Consider the following 18,114-nt stretch of genomic DNA (forward strand, 5'->3'; position numbering starts at 1 on the left):
TCAAACTGCTAGGTTGGCAGAAGCTGGGACTGAAGACGGGAGCTCACTCCGTCACGCAGCACTCGGGTCTCGCTGCTGTCCTGCTGACCTTCCGGTCTGCAGTTCAGTGTCTTAACCACTAAGCCACCACGGCCCCAAGATTTACCATGTGCCAAATTCTATATTGATCCACCCCTCCCACATTCTTAACATATTATCTGAATTGGCCCTAATGAAAAGCCCCTCATACATTAGTAATAGCAGGACCAAAACAGAAGAGAAAATGTGTGTACGCTAAGTGGCCACTAAATAATGGAAGACCAATTCTCCATCTTCTGTTCGTGCAGCTCAGACAGGGAAGACCCTATGCGTGCAACAGTGCAATCCTATATACGTCTACTCAGTATGCCCAACTGAGTTCAATGGGACTTATTCCCAGGTACATGAGAAATGCAATAAATAAATAAAAATAAATACATGAGAATAGGAGTACAGTTTAAATTAGTTAATAGGCAGACATAAGGGCTGATTTGAAAGCTGCTACTTATTCATGGAAGATTTTAAAAATCTTTTAATCTTTCTCTCCAGGTTAATGCAAATTAGTTTATTTCATTATTATGCAGTGGAATTTTGCAGTTTTGGTGCAATCAGTAGTGTGTTAGGTACATGTCAGTGCGAGTTCACATGGGAATGTCAAATCACATTGTGACTGCAACATCAAGTGATGACTTAAATATAAAACAGGTTTCATAGATCAAGCACCATAGAGCTTTTTTTAGTTCCCACCCAATGCTTTTCAACTGAGCCAGTTTACACATTCAGCTGCATGTAATCAAATGATGAGATTTATTTTATTTATTTAAAACATTTCTTGGTAGCCTTTCAGGGCAGAAGCCCTCCCAAGGCGGCTTACAGCAATAAAATACATAAAAACAGTTAAAATATTAAAAGTGATAAAAACAATAAAAGCCAACAAAACCAGCAACAATGTTAAGAGCAGTAACAGCAACAATAACAGTCATATCACAGTAACAAGAGCAGAACGGAAACTGCCTTGGTCGCCCTGTGGGATGACGAGAGGGACAAGGGGAGCACGACCCTGGACCTCTCAGCAGCTTTCGATACCAACGCCCATGGTATCCCTCTGGATAGGTTGTCTGGGTTGGGAGCTGAAGGCACTGCGCTGCAGTGGTTACTCTCCTACTTGGATGGCCAACTCCAGAAGGTGGTGCTGGGGGATTGTTGCTCTGTACCATCATGGCAATTGTGCCACGGGGTTCCACAGGGCTCTATTTTATCCCCCATGCTGTTTAACATCTACATGCTGAGGGAGGTTATCTGGAGGTGTGGGCTGAGGTGCCATCAATATGCGGATGACACCCAGCTCTACCTGTCTTTTTCATCAAACCCAGGTGAGGTGGTGGCTGTTCTGAATCAGTGCCGGAGCACGTTAATGGACTGTATGAGGGCCAGTAAACTGAAGCTCAGTCCAGACAATACAGAGGCGCTGTTAGTGGGTGGTTCGTCTGCCCAGCTAGGTGACATTCAACCTGTTCTGGAGGGGGTTGCACTCCCCCTAAAAGATCAGGTTTGTAGTTTGGGGGTGCTCTTGGACCTAGAAATGTCACTTGAGGCACAGGCAAACTCAGTGGTATGGAGCACTTTTTATCAGCTTAGGCTGATATACCAACTACGCCCTTATCTGGACAGAGATAGCCTAGCTACGGTTATCCATGCTCTGATAACTTCTCATCTGGATTACTGGAATGCGTTATACGTGGGGCTGCCTTTGAAAATGGTCTGGAAACTTCAGCTGGTCCAAAATAGGGCAGCAAGATTGTTCACAGGGACTGGCCAACGAGCTCATATTACACCAGTACTTTTCCAGCGGCACTGTTTGCCAGTCCATTTCCAGGCCTGATTCAAAGTGCTGGTATTAATATTCAAAGCTGAGCCAGGTTATCTGAAGGATCGCCTCCTCTCATATGTGCCTCCCCGGACCTTAAGATCATCCTCACTGGCCCTTCCCTGTGAGCCCCTGCCAAAGGAAGTGAGGCAGGTGGCTCCTAGGAGGAGGGCCTTTTCTGCTGTGGCACCTCGGCTGTGGAATGAGCTCCCTAGTGAAGTTTGCCTGGCACCTACATTGTATTCTTTCCAGTGCCAGGTGAAGACCTTTTTATTTTCCCAGGCATTTTAGCATTTTAGCTCTTTAGACTTTTAGCTTTGCTGTTTTAAATCTGTATTTTAAATCCCTGCACTGCTGCTAGGTTTTATTCTGGTTTTATTCTGGTTGTATTGTTTGTTATATTGTGGTTTTAATGCTTTTATATTTTATATAGTTTTACTGTGCACTTTTTAATTTTAATTTTTGTGAACTGCCCAGAGAGCTTCGCCTATTGGCCGGTATAGAAATGAAATAAATAAATAGGCCACAGTAAAATCATATGTTTTCAAGTCCTTCTTAAAAGCCTGCAATGATGGAGCATGGCGGACCTCCGATGACAGCTTGTTCCAAAGTGTGGGGCCACTGCAGAGAGGCCCCTCTCCCATGTGATCACCCACCTGACTGCTCTCATAGGTGGGCAGATGAGAAGGGCCTCTCTTTCTAATCTTAAAGTGCAGGCAGGCTGATATGGGTGAAGGCGGTCCTTCAAGTAACTTGGTCCAAAACTGTTTAAGGCTTTAAAGGTCAAAACCAGCACTTTGAATTGGGCTTGGAAACACACCAGTAACCAGTGCAGCTGGTACAGTATAGGCATTATGTGATTGAAGCGCCTCGCTGCATTCTGCACAAGCTGGAGTTTCTGAATGGTCTTCAAAGGCAGCCTCACATATAGTGCATTGCAGTAGTCCAGCCTGGATGTCACTAGTGCATGGATAACTGAGGCAAGGTCCGTCCTCTCCAGACAGGGCCGCAGTTGGTTTACCAGCATAAACTGGTAAAAAGCAACTCCTGGACACCACAGCCACCTGGGCTTCCCCAGTTAGTTCAGAGTCCAGGAGGACTTCCAGGCAGCACACTTGGTCTTTCAGGGGGAGTGCAACCCCATCTAAGACCAGTTGTAAACCTCCATCCGAAGTAGATGATTTCCCAACCCACAGTACCTCCATCTTGTCTGGATTAAGTTTCAGCTTGTTCGCCCTCATCCATCCCAAAACAGCCTCCAGACACTGGTTCAAGAGTTCCACAGCCTCCCTGGGATGTGCAGATGGAAACGAGAGGTAGAGCTGAGTATCATCCACATACTGATGACGTTTCAGCCCAGACCTGATGACTGCCCCCAGCGGTTTCAAGTAGATGTTAAAAACCATGGAGGGCAAGATAGAATCTTGTGGTACCCCACAGGCTAATGGCCATGGGGTGGAACAGAAGTCCCCAGGCACCCCAGAGACCACTCCCCCAGAAAGGACCGGAACCACTTTAAAACTGTGCCTCCCAAGCCCAATTCAGATAAACGATCCAGAAGGATACCATGGTCGATGGTATTGAAAGCCGCATAGAGGTCCAGAAGAACCAACAAGGTTGCACTCCCCCCATCCATTCCCTGGTGTCAATCATCAACCAGGGCGACCAAGGCTATTTCCATCCCATAACCAGGCCTGAAACCTGATTGGAATGGATCTAAGTAATCAGTTTCATCTAAAACAGCTTGGAGTTGTGAGGCCACCACATGCCCCAGCACCTTGCCCAAGAATGGCAAATTTGACACAGGGTGGTAATTATCTGGAACCATAGGATCTAAATTTGGTTCCTTCAGCAAGGGCCTCACCACAGCTTCTTTCAAAGGGGGCATTTACCACCTCAGAGATGCAGATATCCAGCCTACCTCTGGCAGTTTTCACAAGCCAGGATGGGCAAGGATCTAAAGGGCAAGTAGTAGGCCTCAGTCCTCGAAGCAGTTTGTCCACATCCTCAGGTTGCACAAGCCCAAAGGTATCCATAACATGACTAGATGGTGCACCAGCCCCATCCATATCAGATTCTGTCAAAACAATGGCATCCAAGTCAGCACGAATACGAGCGATTTAATCTGCAAGGTATCTGGCAAATTGTTCACAGTGGGCCTTTGAGGGATGATAGAATCACAGAATCATAGAAAAGTAGGGTTGGAAGGGACCATCAAGTCCAACCCCCTGCTCAATGCAGGAATCTAAGTCAAAGCATCCCTGACAGATGGCTGACCAGCTTCATCTTAATGCCTCCAGTGTGGGAGAGCCAACTACCTCCCTAGGTAATTGGTTCCAATGTTATATTGCTCTAACAGTCAGGAAGTTTTTCCTGATGTTCAGCCAGAATCTAGCTGCCTGTAACTTGAGTCCATTCTTCTGTGTTCTGCACTCTGGGATGATCGAGAAGAGATCCTGGCCTTCCTGTCTGTGACACCCTTTCAAGTACTTGAACAGCGCTATCATATCTCCCCTCAGTCTCCTCTTCTCAAGGCTAAACATGCCCAGTTCTTTCAGTCTCTCTTCATAGGGCTTTGTTTCCAGTCCCCTGATCATCTTTGTTGCCCTCCTCTGAACCCTCTCCAGCTTGTCTGCATCCTTCTTCAAGTGTGGTGCCCAGAACTGGACACGGTACTCCAGATGAGGCCTAACCAGTGCTGAGTAGAGGGGAACTAGCACTTCCCGGGATTTGGAAGCTATGCTTCTATTAATGCAGCCCAAAATAGCATTGGCCTTTTTTGCAGCCACATCACATTGTTGGCTCATATTCAGCTTGTGATCGACAACAATTCCAAGATCCTTCTTGCTTGTAGTGTTGTTGAGCCAAGTATCCCCCATCTTGTAACTGTACATTTGGTTTCTTTTTCCTAGGTGCAGAACTTGGCATTTATCCCGATTAAATTTCATTCTGTTTTCTGGCCAGTGCTCCATTCTATCAAGATCACTTTGAATTTTGTTTCTGTCTTCCAAGGTAAGTTCTTGTGTTCCAAGGCCTATGCCCAAGAGGCCTTTAACCACACGAAAGAGCTCTGCTGGACGATACTGAGCAGATAAAATGGTGGCAGACAAGTAGGATTTCTTCGCTGCCATCATCGCCACAGAATAAGCTCACAAGTAGATTCTTACGTGTGTTTGATTGTATTCATTCCGAGTCTTCTGCCATTTGCGCTCTAATCGTCACCACAGTCGTTTCATCGCCCTCAGCTCCTTGGAATACCAAGGAGCTGGCACGGTTCTATGACTAGGTTGAGAACATTTGGGAGTGATCATATCGATAGCCTGAGTCATCTCCTCATTCCAAGCAGTGACCAGGGCCTCAGTAGGACTGCCGGCTAAGCCTGCAGGAAAATCCCCAAGAGACCTCAAAAATCCATCCAGACTCATCAGTTTCTGGGGGTGGACCATCAAATTTGGTCCCCCACTCCTGCAGAGGTTACAGGTGGCCTGAAGGTCAAAATAGTTCAATAGTTGTTCATGCACTCGGAATCCTGTGAGGGGGAAGCAGTTTGGGGGGTCATTTTTGAGTGGAGAATTGGCACACAGGGAAGGGGCTAAGCGCACACACCTGCTGCTTCACTTCAAATTGTCCCTTTTCAAAATGGCTTTTCTGGAAGAAAAGAAAGATCTGTCAGTGTTAGATTACACTGTGTGTACATATTATTTATTTATTTAAGCCATATTCTTTGCCAAAAAAAGGAAAAGAAAAAAGGCATCCAAAGTAGTATACAAAAAGTCTAAAGTACTCATAACACCATTCAAGTAATAAAATGCAAGAATAGCAGATAAAAACTTCACAACCAGTCTTCTAGCACAGAATGCCTTGTGAAATAGCCAGGCTTCCACTTGATGCCAAAAAGCCGATAATATAGAGTCTAGAGATATGTTCCATAGTATGTATGCCACCACAGAGGAAGCCTGGCTCCATATCCCCAATGCTCTTATCTCTGAGAATTAAATACATAAAAGTGTAGACTCCCCCTCAGATCCAAGGGAATAGAGAAGTACATATGGAAAGAGATTCCAGAGGAGTAGCAGTGTTAATCTGTTGCAGCAAAAGGTCTTGTGGCACTTCAAAGACTAACACATTTATTATGGCATGCGCTTTTGTGGACCCTGGTCCTCTTCATCAGATGCATGAAATATTATCAGAAGTTTCATATGGATAAATAGATAATTTATTTACAGCCTTTATATACAGCTCCACATGTAGACAGATTCCAGAGTGAACAATAAAAGATATGAAGATAAGATAAAAGAATCAAACTTCATGTTAAAACTGTGTTGTTGTTTTAGAAAAATTCCAATAAAACTGTGGCTGGTCAGTCAAGGAAGCCTTCCTGAAATAAACTTTTTTTCCAACAGGCTCCAGAAACAACTCAGTGTTGGTGCCTGCTTGACCTCCAGAGGCTGGGAGTTTCATAGAAAGGGGGCCACCACGCTGAATGCTCTTCTCTTGGTGGACTCCAATCGGGCCACAGCTCTATGCAGAACCAGCAGGAGCAAGCCCTCCGATGACCTCAGTGATGAGGCGGGTTGGTAACGGAGAAGGCACTCTCTCAGGTATCCTGGTCCCAAGTTGTTTAGGGCTTTGCACATGAGTACCAAAATCTTAAACCTGGCCCGGTAGTGAATATGCAGCCAGTGCAGTTCCCTCAGCAAAGGAGTCTCATGCTTTTCAGCATTCTGCATTCTGCACTAGCTCCAGCTTCTGGACCAGCATTAAGGGCAGCTCCACATAGAGCACATTGCAGTAATCCAGTCTTGAGGTTACTAGAGCCTGTACCACTGTGGCCCAGCTATCCCTGTTCAGGAGAGGTCATAGTTGGCGAACCAGCTCAAGCTGGTAAAAGGCACTCTGAGCTGCCATGGCTACTCAGGCCTCCAACGACAGTGATGGATATATTGCACATAACTGTGGTTGGGTAATTTGTAAACAGTGAGGTCAGGGGGAAATTAAATGCAGAAATGTACGGACACTGACAATCACGCTACCAATAGTGCAGAGTTACAATCCTACAGAGTTCCAGTTCTATTGCCAGAGATGTCGATTAGGCTAACAGGTGTTTAAAAAAATAAATCACATGACATAGATTGTCCTTACCTAGTGCCAGGATATCTGTGATATTAGCAACAACTGTTTTGTGAATAGCAAAGAATGGATGGCTGAGGCCAAATCCTTACTTAAGAGGAGTGGCCACAGTCAGCTCAGCACCCGAAGTTTGTAAAAGGCAATGCAAACCTTGCCGTTCCGGGAGTAGAGCCAGTCAGCTTGCTATCTTTGGCCTATGAAAACCTAGTGTTTCCTGCTGAGAACATCTTTATCAGCACTAGGTGTCTGTTGTTGCAGTAGCCCTGTGACTGGGGGGCACTTTTTCTTTTTAACCAGACCTTACTGTGGACAGTGGACCACCGCCAGCAGGATGACCCCAGCAGGGACAGCCCAAAAGAGAACGGCACCAACGAGGTTTACTTTTGGGGCCAGCAAGAGGGCATGGGTGCCACTTTCTTGGATGAGGCTCTTGAAATAGCCACTGAGGCTTAGTTTATAAAGTCTGGAGCTTATGAGAACTTAAACCCTATCTCTTGCTTTAACTGTTCCTCAGTTGTAACTTCTTTTAAAATCTTATCTCTTGGATTTTAAGTGTGCCTCTTAGATATGTGTTTGGGGGCTGGTAAATAAGGGGCAGAGGTGTCAGAGCCAATAGTGCCACCATTGGTTGAGTCCTGGGCAGAGGGTTTGAATGGGTCAGATCAGATAAGGGTCAGACAAGGGTCAGACGGTCCATCTGCGTGCTATCTCGCCTTTTGATCCTTTCTCCAGCCCTATGGTTCCTGGTAGACATGTCCATGCTTGCTAGTGCTGCTCCTGAATGCCAGGTTGGTGAATAGTAAAACCACTGCCATCCATGATTTAATCCTGGATGAGGATGCCAACCTGGCATGACAGCAACCTGGGCAGAGTGGGTTTAGCCTCTCCCAGCTTTCCATACTGGGTTCCCAGGTGCAGCATCACCATCAACTTGAGAGACAGAGAGGGAGTGTTGTCAGGGTTCATTGAGATTCCATCTCACTGTCCACCAGTCCACTATGATTTGGATATGAGTGACAGCATTGCGTTCTCAAAATATGATAGACATTCTGCTAGTATACAGCCCTCCCTGCTGCCTGGCAGTCTCCCTTCCTGAGCCTACGTAGGTGGTCTCAGGTGGTACTGAAGACCTTTTGACGTATAGTCTTGAGGACTTTAATATTTGTGCCCCACAAAAAAACTTACTGAGGGCAGCTCAGGGCTTCCATAGCAACCATAGGCCTGCCTGAAATGATATCTGGCCGTACACATATAGCTGGGCATACACCAAATTTGGTGTTCAGCATTATACCCATATCGTGAGGGAGGTGGCACTGTGGCTGAGCATCAGCCTTGCAAAATAACCCATTACTGTTATGCCCATATTGCTGGAAGGGAGAAAGAGTAGTATATGACACCCCTGCAGTGTTGTAATCCAGTCTGCTGGTGTGTTGGAATTTTAAAGGAAATGCATTATTATTAGGAGGTGGATGATGGCTAATATTAGTCCTCATCCACCTCATACCTACATTCATGCATATGCTCAGGGAATCTCATGTTGCTCCTCAATTTGATGAGAAAGAAAACTCAGGCCTTTATTAGATCCACATACTGAGAGCCAGTGTGGTGTAGTGGCTAGAGTGCTGGACTGGGAGTCGGGAGATCTGGGTTCTAGTCCCCACTCGGCCATGGAAGCTCACTGGGTGACTTTGGGCCAATCACAGACTCTCAGCCCAACCCACCTCGCAGGGTTGTTGTTGTGGGGATAAAATGGAGGAGGAGGAAGATTATGTACACCGTCTTGGGTTCCTTAAGGAGGAAAAAAGGCAGGATATAAATGTAATAAATAAATAATAAATATGGATGACATCATACTCCAGTCTTCCACAAGCTGCTGCCATCCAGTTGTGCGTCAGGTTGGGGAAGGCTGATACAGATCAAAGGCCTCTGAGAGGTCTGTGAGAATGAGCAGGGTCACACTCACTCTACCAGATTCCATACAAATATCTTCAATCAGAGCAGCTATGGCAACTCCAGTCCAGAACCTTGATCTGAATCCTATCTGATATGGGTAAAGAAAATGCCTGTTCTCCAAGAGCTTCTGTTCTTCCACTGCCCACTCAGTCATAGTGCCCCAACAACAAGGCAAGTGTTAGATACATGCCTATAGTTGCTTAAGCCAGGCAGGTCTAATGGAAGGCTTTCTAATGACAGGACAGATCACAGCCTCCTTCAGACTGGTACACATCAACCCCTCCTTGGGTGATATATTCACTACAGCTTTTGGAAGCAGACTGAGCTTCTTCTTTTTTACAAGCCATGACAAGCATAATGTGTAGTTAAGCCCACATTTCCACTGAGATCAGTAGATTACGCTGTAAACCAGAACTGAAGCCAAAGGTAAATGTATTTTAATGTAGCTCTAAATCAAATAATGGAGATGTTATGGTTTCCTTGTATATAGAACATGATGAAATCCCTGTGGAGTAGCAGATCATAAATATTTGTATAATGGAAATAAGATAGAAAATAAAATGTAAAAGTGCAAAGGTCAAAAGAATGCTGAGGAATGAAGTCTTGTGTTTGTTACTCAGAATTATTTCAAACTGATCCAAGAATATACAAAAAAACCCCAAACATTAAACTAATATGATCCACGTTCTACACTTTTATATATAAAGTTATCAGTCAAGCATTCTTTGCTGTGATACATTCTTTGCAGGTGAAATAAAGCAAGACATTATAATGAAAAATACAACCGACCTTGGGGGAGCTGGGGGTGGTGACGGCCGACAGGAAGCTCTGGCGTGGGCTGGTCCATGAAGTCATGAAGAGTCGGAAGCGACTGACCGAATAAACAACAACAAATCATACAACTAGCAACACATTTATTGTATGGCTTAATCTAATGCACAATTACTTGGGCCCCACTGAGTTCAAAGGCGCTTATTCCCAAGCAGGTGTGCATTTTAGTCTAAATTAAAATTGATCTTTCTAACTGCTGCCAGATATGAATGCAACATGTGGTAGTCTGATCACACAGTTAAGATGCATTGCTTCGATTGAAGCCAGTTTCATTCCACTCATTTCAGTGCAATTAAGAACACATCAGTGAGTTTGCAGATGATTGATTCTCTAATGATTCACAAGCTTGGGGTGATCCTTATTTGCTGATAGTGCAGCAGGATCAGAACTACTACCATCCATACCAGTGGTGGTAACTCTGAATCTCTGCAACAGGCAAACAGAAAGATGCTTCCGTGCCACTCTGATAAGAGTGGCATGTGGAAGCACCCTAAACCAGTTTAGAATCAGGTACTTCAGTTGAACTGGGGTGGAGCTGAGGCTGCACCTTTTGCCATCAAGGACAAAAATGTACCAGATTTTCCAAACTTCAGCTTGAAAGTTGATATACTTAACCGAAGCTATTTCACGGTGGTCCTAAACACACCAAGAGGCCTGAAGACCAAGTCCTATGAGGAAAGTTTGAAAGAGTTGGGTATGTTTAGCCTGGAGAAGAGATGATTTAAGAAGTGATATGATTGTTGTTGTTGTTCAGTCGTTCAGTCGTGTCCGACTCTTCGTGACCCCATGGACCACAGCACGCCAGGCCTTCCTGTCCTGCGCTCTCTCCCAGAGTGTGCTCAAGTCCATATTCATTGCATCAGTGATGCTATCTAGCCATCTCATCCTCTGCCGTCCCCTTCTCCTTTTGCCTTCAATCTTTCCCAGCATCACGGTCTTTTCCAGAAAGTTTTCTCTTCGCATTAGGTGGCCAAAATATTTGAGCTTCAGCTTCAGTATCTGTCCTTCCAATGAGCACTCAGGGTTGATTTCCTTTAGGATTGACTGATTTGACCTCCTTGCAGTCCAGGGGACTCGTAAGAGTCTTCTCCAGCACCACAGTTCGAAAGCATCAATTCTTCGGTGCTCAGCCTTCCTTATAGTCCAGCTCTCACAGCCATACATTACTACTGGGAAAACCATAGCTTTGATTAGACGGACCTTTGTCGGCAAGGTGATGTCTCTGCTTCTTACTATGCTGTCTAGGTTTGCCATAGCTTTCCTCCCCAGGAGCAAGCGTCTTTTAATTTCATGGCTACAGTCACCGTCTGTACAGTCACCGTCTGTACAGTGATATGATAGCCATCTTCAAATATTTGAAGCGTTGTCACACAGAAGATGGAGCAAATTTGTTTCCTATCACTCCAGTGGGTTCAAAAGAAAAATGATTTCAACTAAACATGAAGAAGAACTTTGTGACAATATGAACTGTTTGACAGCGGAACAGAGTGCCTCGGAAGGTTCATTACAGATTTTTAGACAGAGGTTAGATGGTCACTTATCTGGGATACTGAAGTACTGGATTTCCTGCACTGGCAAGGGGTTGGACTAGACAACCTTTGTGGTACCTTCCAACTCTATGATTCTATTATTTTAGTGCAGAATACTTTCAATCACATGGATTAGGACTGCAGTATTAGTTCCACTGATTTCGCAGAGACACAAACCCTCAATGCTAAACATGTTTCCAATAAGCCCAACAGCTTTCTTTGGAACGTCAACTTTAAGAGTACATATGAGCACAGGGCAAATGAGCTGGGCAGAGCAATCCAGTTAACCTAACATGCTGGTGGCCTGGGGATCCTATGCACACTAAGTTGCCTAGCTGGAAATGGAAACAGCAGCATGGAACAACACAAAACATAGCAGTGCTGTCAATCATTCCTCCAGCAGAAATCGCGGTTACTGTGCATCACACTTACGGGTTCTGCGCCTGTGCAGAACCCTGTTCAGGAAGCTCCTACAGCTGACTAATTTTTGGCGGAAATCCTCCCCTAGTGGATTCCTGCCTATTCCCGCGGTTATCTTTCAACCACCATTGCCTTGTAGGGAACGTCTCTCGTTGCTCGCTGTTCATAGTGCAATTGCTGGGGGGGGGGGGGTTCTTCTACTTCATTTTTCTGTCCTCTCACTTTTCTTCCTGTTACTTTTTTGGATTCTATTTTTTTCTTTTTTGTTTGCAATCTCCACGATTGCCTACAGGCCTATGGCTGTGAGGGCTCCTTTTTGAAAGTTTGTCCGTTGTGGCAGTAAACTGCCTTCTACTGACAGGCACTGCTTGTGTCTTTTCTGCCCAGGAGGAGGGCACAAAGTGGAGGCCTGCCCTCATTGTCAAGCCATTACAAAACAGGCAAGATGTAATCATCTCTGACTGGTAGTGGGCAGTTCTGTGGAGGAAAGCCCATGAAACGGTGGAGCCATTGGTGGATAAGCCCACTATGTCACAGGTGTCACCCCTGCCCTTGGGATGTCAGAGATCCTTTCCCATTTGCCTTGGCCTTTGGAAGTTTCAGGGTTTGCTTCCTTCCCCGCTCAAGCCCTGAGTTCGGTACTGACCTACCCACACTTGGGTGTTGGTTAAAGCTTCGGCTAATGAAGAAGTTATCAAAAAAGGTCAGAGTGCAACTATCTGACTTCAGAGCCAAAGAAAAAGAAATTGGAAAAGGTAGCAGTCACGCTGGCTATGGACCCAATGCTGCAATTGCCCGTCTCATTACCAGTGGTATTGTCAACCACACCAGCTCCTCCACTGATGCTGAATTCACTGATAATGCATTGAGCCCAACTTGCAGAACAAGCTCCCATGGCCAACCCTGTGCAGGACCCTATACCAACTGGATCTACATCAGGAGGCAAGATTAGAGAGGTATTTCCAATTTGGACACTGACTGATCTCTGGGGCAGATCTCCCTATTGCCAGGGTCATAGATCTCTATCAGAGAGGATTTGCAGATTCCATGTTCTTGGGCTACTGCTCTTCAAGTTGGAGAGATCATACCTCCAGATTATACAAGTGTCCCAGATACAGATCATAGTTGACACTTTCAGATTGGGACAGGCATTTGAGCTGGCATCTACTGTCTTGATGCAACTACTATTGGGATGAGCTGCACTCAAGATATGGAGGGCAGACATTGGATGACTGTTACCAAGATTGTCCATGCTAACTAAGACCTGTCTCCCCTGGTGGGAACTGACATGCACCTTCAGCTATGGTTTCTCAGCCTCCGTCAGACCAGGGGTCGTTCCTGTCTCCTCCCCCAGTCTCACTACCATGGTCACTACAAACCACAGTACCATCAATGCAACAGTCAATACCAACTTCAGTCCAGTGGGCAATAATGCGTTCTGCTGTCATCCATACTACCACCACAGCAAGCACAATTTGTATCATCCATCCAACCACTCTCCGCACTATTTCCAGGCTCATGTTCGGCTGCCACTCTGACTACCTCATTGCTATAGGTGCCTAAGGTGTCAGCACAAACTACCAATTTATGCTCCAGAGTCCAGGCCACTGCCAGGGGTGTCCCCACAGTCAGGGATAGATGATTATTAGTTGGACTCGATGTCCTATTCTTTCCTGGCACTGTCCACCTCATCACTGGATGCAGCAGTAGGCAATCTGGATCCGGCCCCTCCTTCAGAAGACATGGGCCCGTTTTGGGGGCAGAGACTCTGTATGGTGCAGACACTTGGCCTGGAAATACAGCACCCAGTTGAAAGGGTGAAAGACCCTGTGTTTGATGCAGTACACATGGAAGCATCAACTCTGGTTGCGAACCTCCTATTATTGACCTTGCTGCAAACTATCCAGTAAACCTTGAAGCTCCCTCCTTTATGGCTCCAATGTTGGAAAGACTGGAGAAGATGTATTGGGTGCAAGAAAAGGATGCTGTTTTTCTGATCATGCACCTGCTTCCTAATTCTATCATAGTGGGGGCTTCACAGGGGAAGTCACAAAGAGTTCACTCTTCTCCCATGGATAAGGAAGGCAGATGCCTGGATCTGCCAGATTTACTCCTCAGCAGTGCTGGGCTTGTGTGTCTGTAATTATCAAATGGTGTTATCGTGGTATTAACTCCTCTTGTGGGAAAAACTGGGAGCCTTCTTTGAGCACCTCCTGGAGGACAAGAAGGGCTTGGAAAAGCTTTTCCAAAGTGAGGTCATGCAGCTCTCCTGCAACAAATAAACATGGTGAGACATCAGGCTGACTGTGATACCAAGGTGATTGCCAGGTCATGGCCTTGAGGCAGCATGCTTGGCTCTGTTCCACCAATCTATGTGAGGAAGCCAGGTCCTGCATCAAGGACCTTTCCTTTGATGATGAAGGCCTGTTTAACTCAAAATGGATAAAGCCATGGACTCTGTGCAGGAAGCGAAAAATACTGCTTGGCGTATGGGATTGGGACAACAACCCTCGTTGTACAGTGTAGGTGTTTTTGCCAACAGTTGTATTATGGTCCCTAGCTGGTCAATCCTTTCAACAGCCATGGTACTGAAGTGGTAACATCCTCTTCCAAGTTCTGTGGCCTTTGCAGGAAGCAGGATGGCAATGGCAAATGCCATCTTTGACTACCCCAACTTCTTCATCCTTCTGTTGGTCACTCCACCTTTGGAACTCATCTGGCTCCCTTCCTACTGGCTTCAGCATGTATCATGTCAGAATCCTGAGTACTTTCCATAATATGGAAGGGTTACACAATTGAGTTCAATGCCTTTCCTCCTATTGGCTTCATCAAAGTCATGGCCCCCTTGCCAGTATTGTGGATGGAAGTAGAGACCCTCCAAGTGAAGGGTGCCATACAGTGTGTCCTGGTGCATCAGCTTCACAAGTTTCTATTCCCATTACTTCACCGTTCCAAAGAAGGATGGAGGGCTTCAACTGATCCTGGATCTCTGGAACACAGATGCCTTTATCATCCCCAAGCAGTTCTAGATGGTCATGATGGCAACCATTCTCTCACTCCTATAGAAAGGGGACTGACTGGTTTGTGTCCGTGGGTCTAAAGGGCATGTATTTCCATATTGTCATCAATCGGCAATACCAATGATTCCTCTGATTCACCATCGGGCTTGACATCTGCCAGATCGGGATGTTGCCTTTGGGGCTTGCTGCCACACCAAGGGTTTTCACCAAGTGCATGGCTGTGGTGGGGGCTCATCTTCTCATCCAAGGTATGGCAGTGTACCCCTGCATCAACGACTGGCTCCTGGTGGTGTCCACAAGAGAGGGGATCATGCAGGCTGTTTCCCTGACATGTTTCCTTCTGCGGGACCTGGTCTCTACTGGAACATAGAGGAATCCCACTTGAAGCCAACAGAGAGAATCCAATTCATTGAGGTATTTCATTAGATTCTGTGGTGGGCCAGGTGTTCTTTTTTCCAGACTGTACATCAACATTGACATGCTGTACAGGAGTTTTATCCAATCAGAAAGTTACCCTCACAGTGTGCATCCAGCAATTATTGGAACTGATGGCAACTACTACCACAGTAGTGCCTTTTGCACAGCTGAGGATGAGGGTGCTCCAGAATTGGTTCATCCAGGTGTTCAACCCGGGATACCTGTTGCACCCATCTTCATGTACCCCAAGAAGTGGCAAACACTTTGATGTGGTGGGTGGATGCTTCCAACGTAGGTGTGGACTGCCATTTCTCCAGCCTTCCCCATCTTGAGTCCTTACCACAGATGCATCCCTGTTGGGATGGGGAGCTCACTGTGGCTGTGGGACATCAGAGATGCAAGGGGTGTAGACCAAGGTGGAATCTGCACATCACATCAATTTCTTGGAATTGCTGACAGTTGAGAAGGCCTTGTGGGCTTTCAGGACTGATCTTAGAGGTTGCTTGGTTCAAATTGTCTCGGACAGTACCACCACCATTTGAATAGGGAATATGAAATCTCTCCCTCTGATCGACTTAACCCACAGGATCTTCGACTGGTGCATCTCCCACTGGATTGGTCTGGTTGCAGTGCACATTGCCGGGGTGGACAACAACATAGCCAACTGGCTGAGTCAGACCTACTCCGTTTCCCATGAGTGGGAACTGGACAGGGTGGACCTTGCAGATCTGCTTCACCTTTGGGGCGCAGGAGATGGACCTATTTGCCTGAGTGGTCAACACCATTTTCCTGACATTCTGCAACATTGCTGCTCATAACAGAAGTACTAGCAAAGATAATGGTGGAGGGGATGGATTGTGGCTGAGGAAACCTTGGTTTACTCCTCTGTTTCAATTCTCCTGCAGGGAGTGTCACCAACTTCCATCGATACCAGACCTGATCACATGGGATCAAAGTTAGATATGGCATCTGGACGTTGACAAGCTATAACTGAGGGCGTGGAGGGTCCGTTGACCCCTACTGGCCCTTCAAATGTACTAAATGTACTGATGTACTAAAACGCATTCTGGACATTGCTTATAAGCCATCTATGAGATGTTCTTGATGCCAATTGCATCACGTTTTGCAGTTTATCTTGTCTCTGTGATAATGGTTTAAAACTTTCTTCGCTGAGAGTATATCTATCGGCTATCCCTGCCCCTCACATTCTGGTGGACAGTTGCTCTGTTCTTTCTCACCTGCTCACTAAACATTTTTTCAGGGTATACGGAACCTCATTCCTCCAATTTGGCTCCTGTTACTTGGAGTTTGTAGGTTGTTCTGCAAGGCTTGGCTGCCAAACTATTTGAACTGCTTGTGACGATAGATTTCTGTCTCCTGTCTTGGAAAACTGCCTTTCTGGTGGTTATTACATCAGTCCACTAGTCCAGCAAGCTGGATGCATTGCATACAGTTGCATACCTTATATGACTTGCCATTTGCAATATGGTGGTGCTCTGTACTGATGTCGTGTACCTGCCCAAGGTGGTGTCTGAGTTCCACTTGAATCAGGACATTGTACTCCCAGCTTTCTTTCCATCTCCTTCTACTTTGCTTAAATGTACTCTTTATACCCTGGACATTGAAGAGCATGGCTTTCTCAAATCAAGGACTGTGTCCTTTTGTCAGGCCCCTTTGTAATTGTGTGCTATGCTGACAAGCAGCAAGGACTGTCGTCCTAGGTGGCAAACACTATTAAGTTGGCATATGAACTGGCAACAGATGCTATGGTGAAAGACCACATGGCATAAAAATTGAGCACTCTGCACAGACAGTCATGGCTTAGAACAAAGTGAGAAGAGCAGATTGGCAAGACTTTGTTTCTTAGAACCCTTGCAGGCACCCTACCTTAGGACTCCTCATACAAACACCTGACAGGAATGATTACTATTTATTTATTCTGTTGATGAGATGATTTATTTGTTATTTATTATATGCTACCACCTCAGCTGAGGATTAAGGGTAAAGTACCCCACATGGGTAAGCAATGTGTGTGTGTGTGTAGGGGCGGAATACCATGGCAAAAGGCAATCCCCCTCATATGAGAGCCATGCCATTGTCCCATGTAGTGCTTCCCCTAATTGGCTCTGACACTGCAGTCTCTCAGGTGTGACCTGTCAGGAATGCCCCTGTTGCCTTCTGAATCCTCCAATAGCCAGAATCTACACTCAGACAATAAGGGCTGCTTTCAAAGGCTTTAATTCCATTCAACCTAATGAAACTTACAGATGCTAATTGCCTGAGACTCAGGGGAAATACAAAGGGACAGCCTACTAGGGGTTTCTAAGAGTTAGGACGTCAGTTGGTCTCCATTTGGGGGAAAGTGCAGCAACTCTCTGAACTTAAGGAGTAGGAGGTGAAGGTCTCCCCCTCTCCTGTGGGGCCTCAGGGTGCAGCTGTTGACATCGGGCTGAGTGCCTAAGCTCGGCTCCCACAACCTCTCGCTTGTGCCTGCGCCTGCGCCTCGCATCTAAAAGCTCAAGTTGTCCCTCCCTTTCCATGCTAGGGTCACTGTCACTCCCAGGAATGTGAGGGGAAGCTCCCCCTCCAGCTGCATCTCTGAAATCTGAGAGAGTTCCTCTCCTACGGATTGTTATCTCCTCCTCAGAATCAGAGCTGCTTTGGGACTTTATGGGCTCAGATCCATCCTGACATGACCCATCTCAGCTAGGGATGTCAGAGAATTCTGCCACGAATCTTGGGGAGGCCGAATGCCAGCGCATTTGGCCCCCCAAAATCGGTGGTGGAACGGTCTGCCACCCCCCTGCCCCCCCCCGGGACGGGACTTACCTTGGGCGGATCTTCCTGGTGGCAGCGGCGGCGGCCGGTCTTCCAACCGGCTGCCGCCGCCGCCATTTCCAGTAAAAAAAAAAAAAAAAAAGTGATAGGC

The sequence above is a fragment of the Heloderma suspectum genome, chromosome 2 (assembly GCF_057233095.1).
Source record: "Heloderma suspectum isolate Gila_16-S chromosome 2, 16-S_ref, whole genome shotgun sequence".
Classification (NCBI taxonomy): Eukaryota; Metazoa; Chordata; class Lepidosauria; order Squamata; family Helodermatidae; genus Heloderma; species Heloderma suspectum.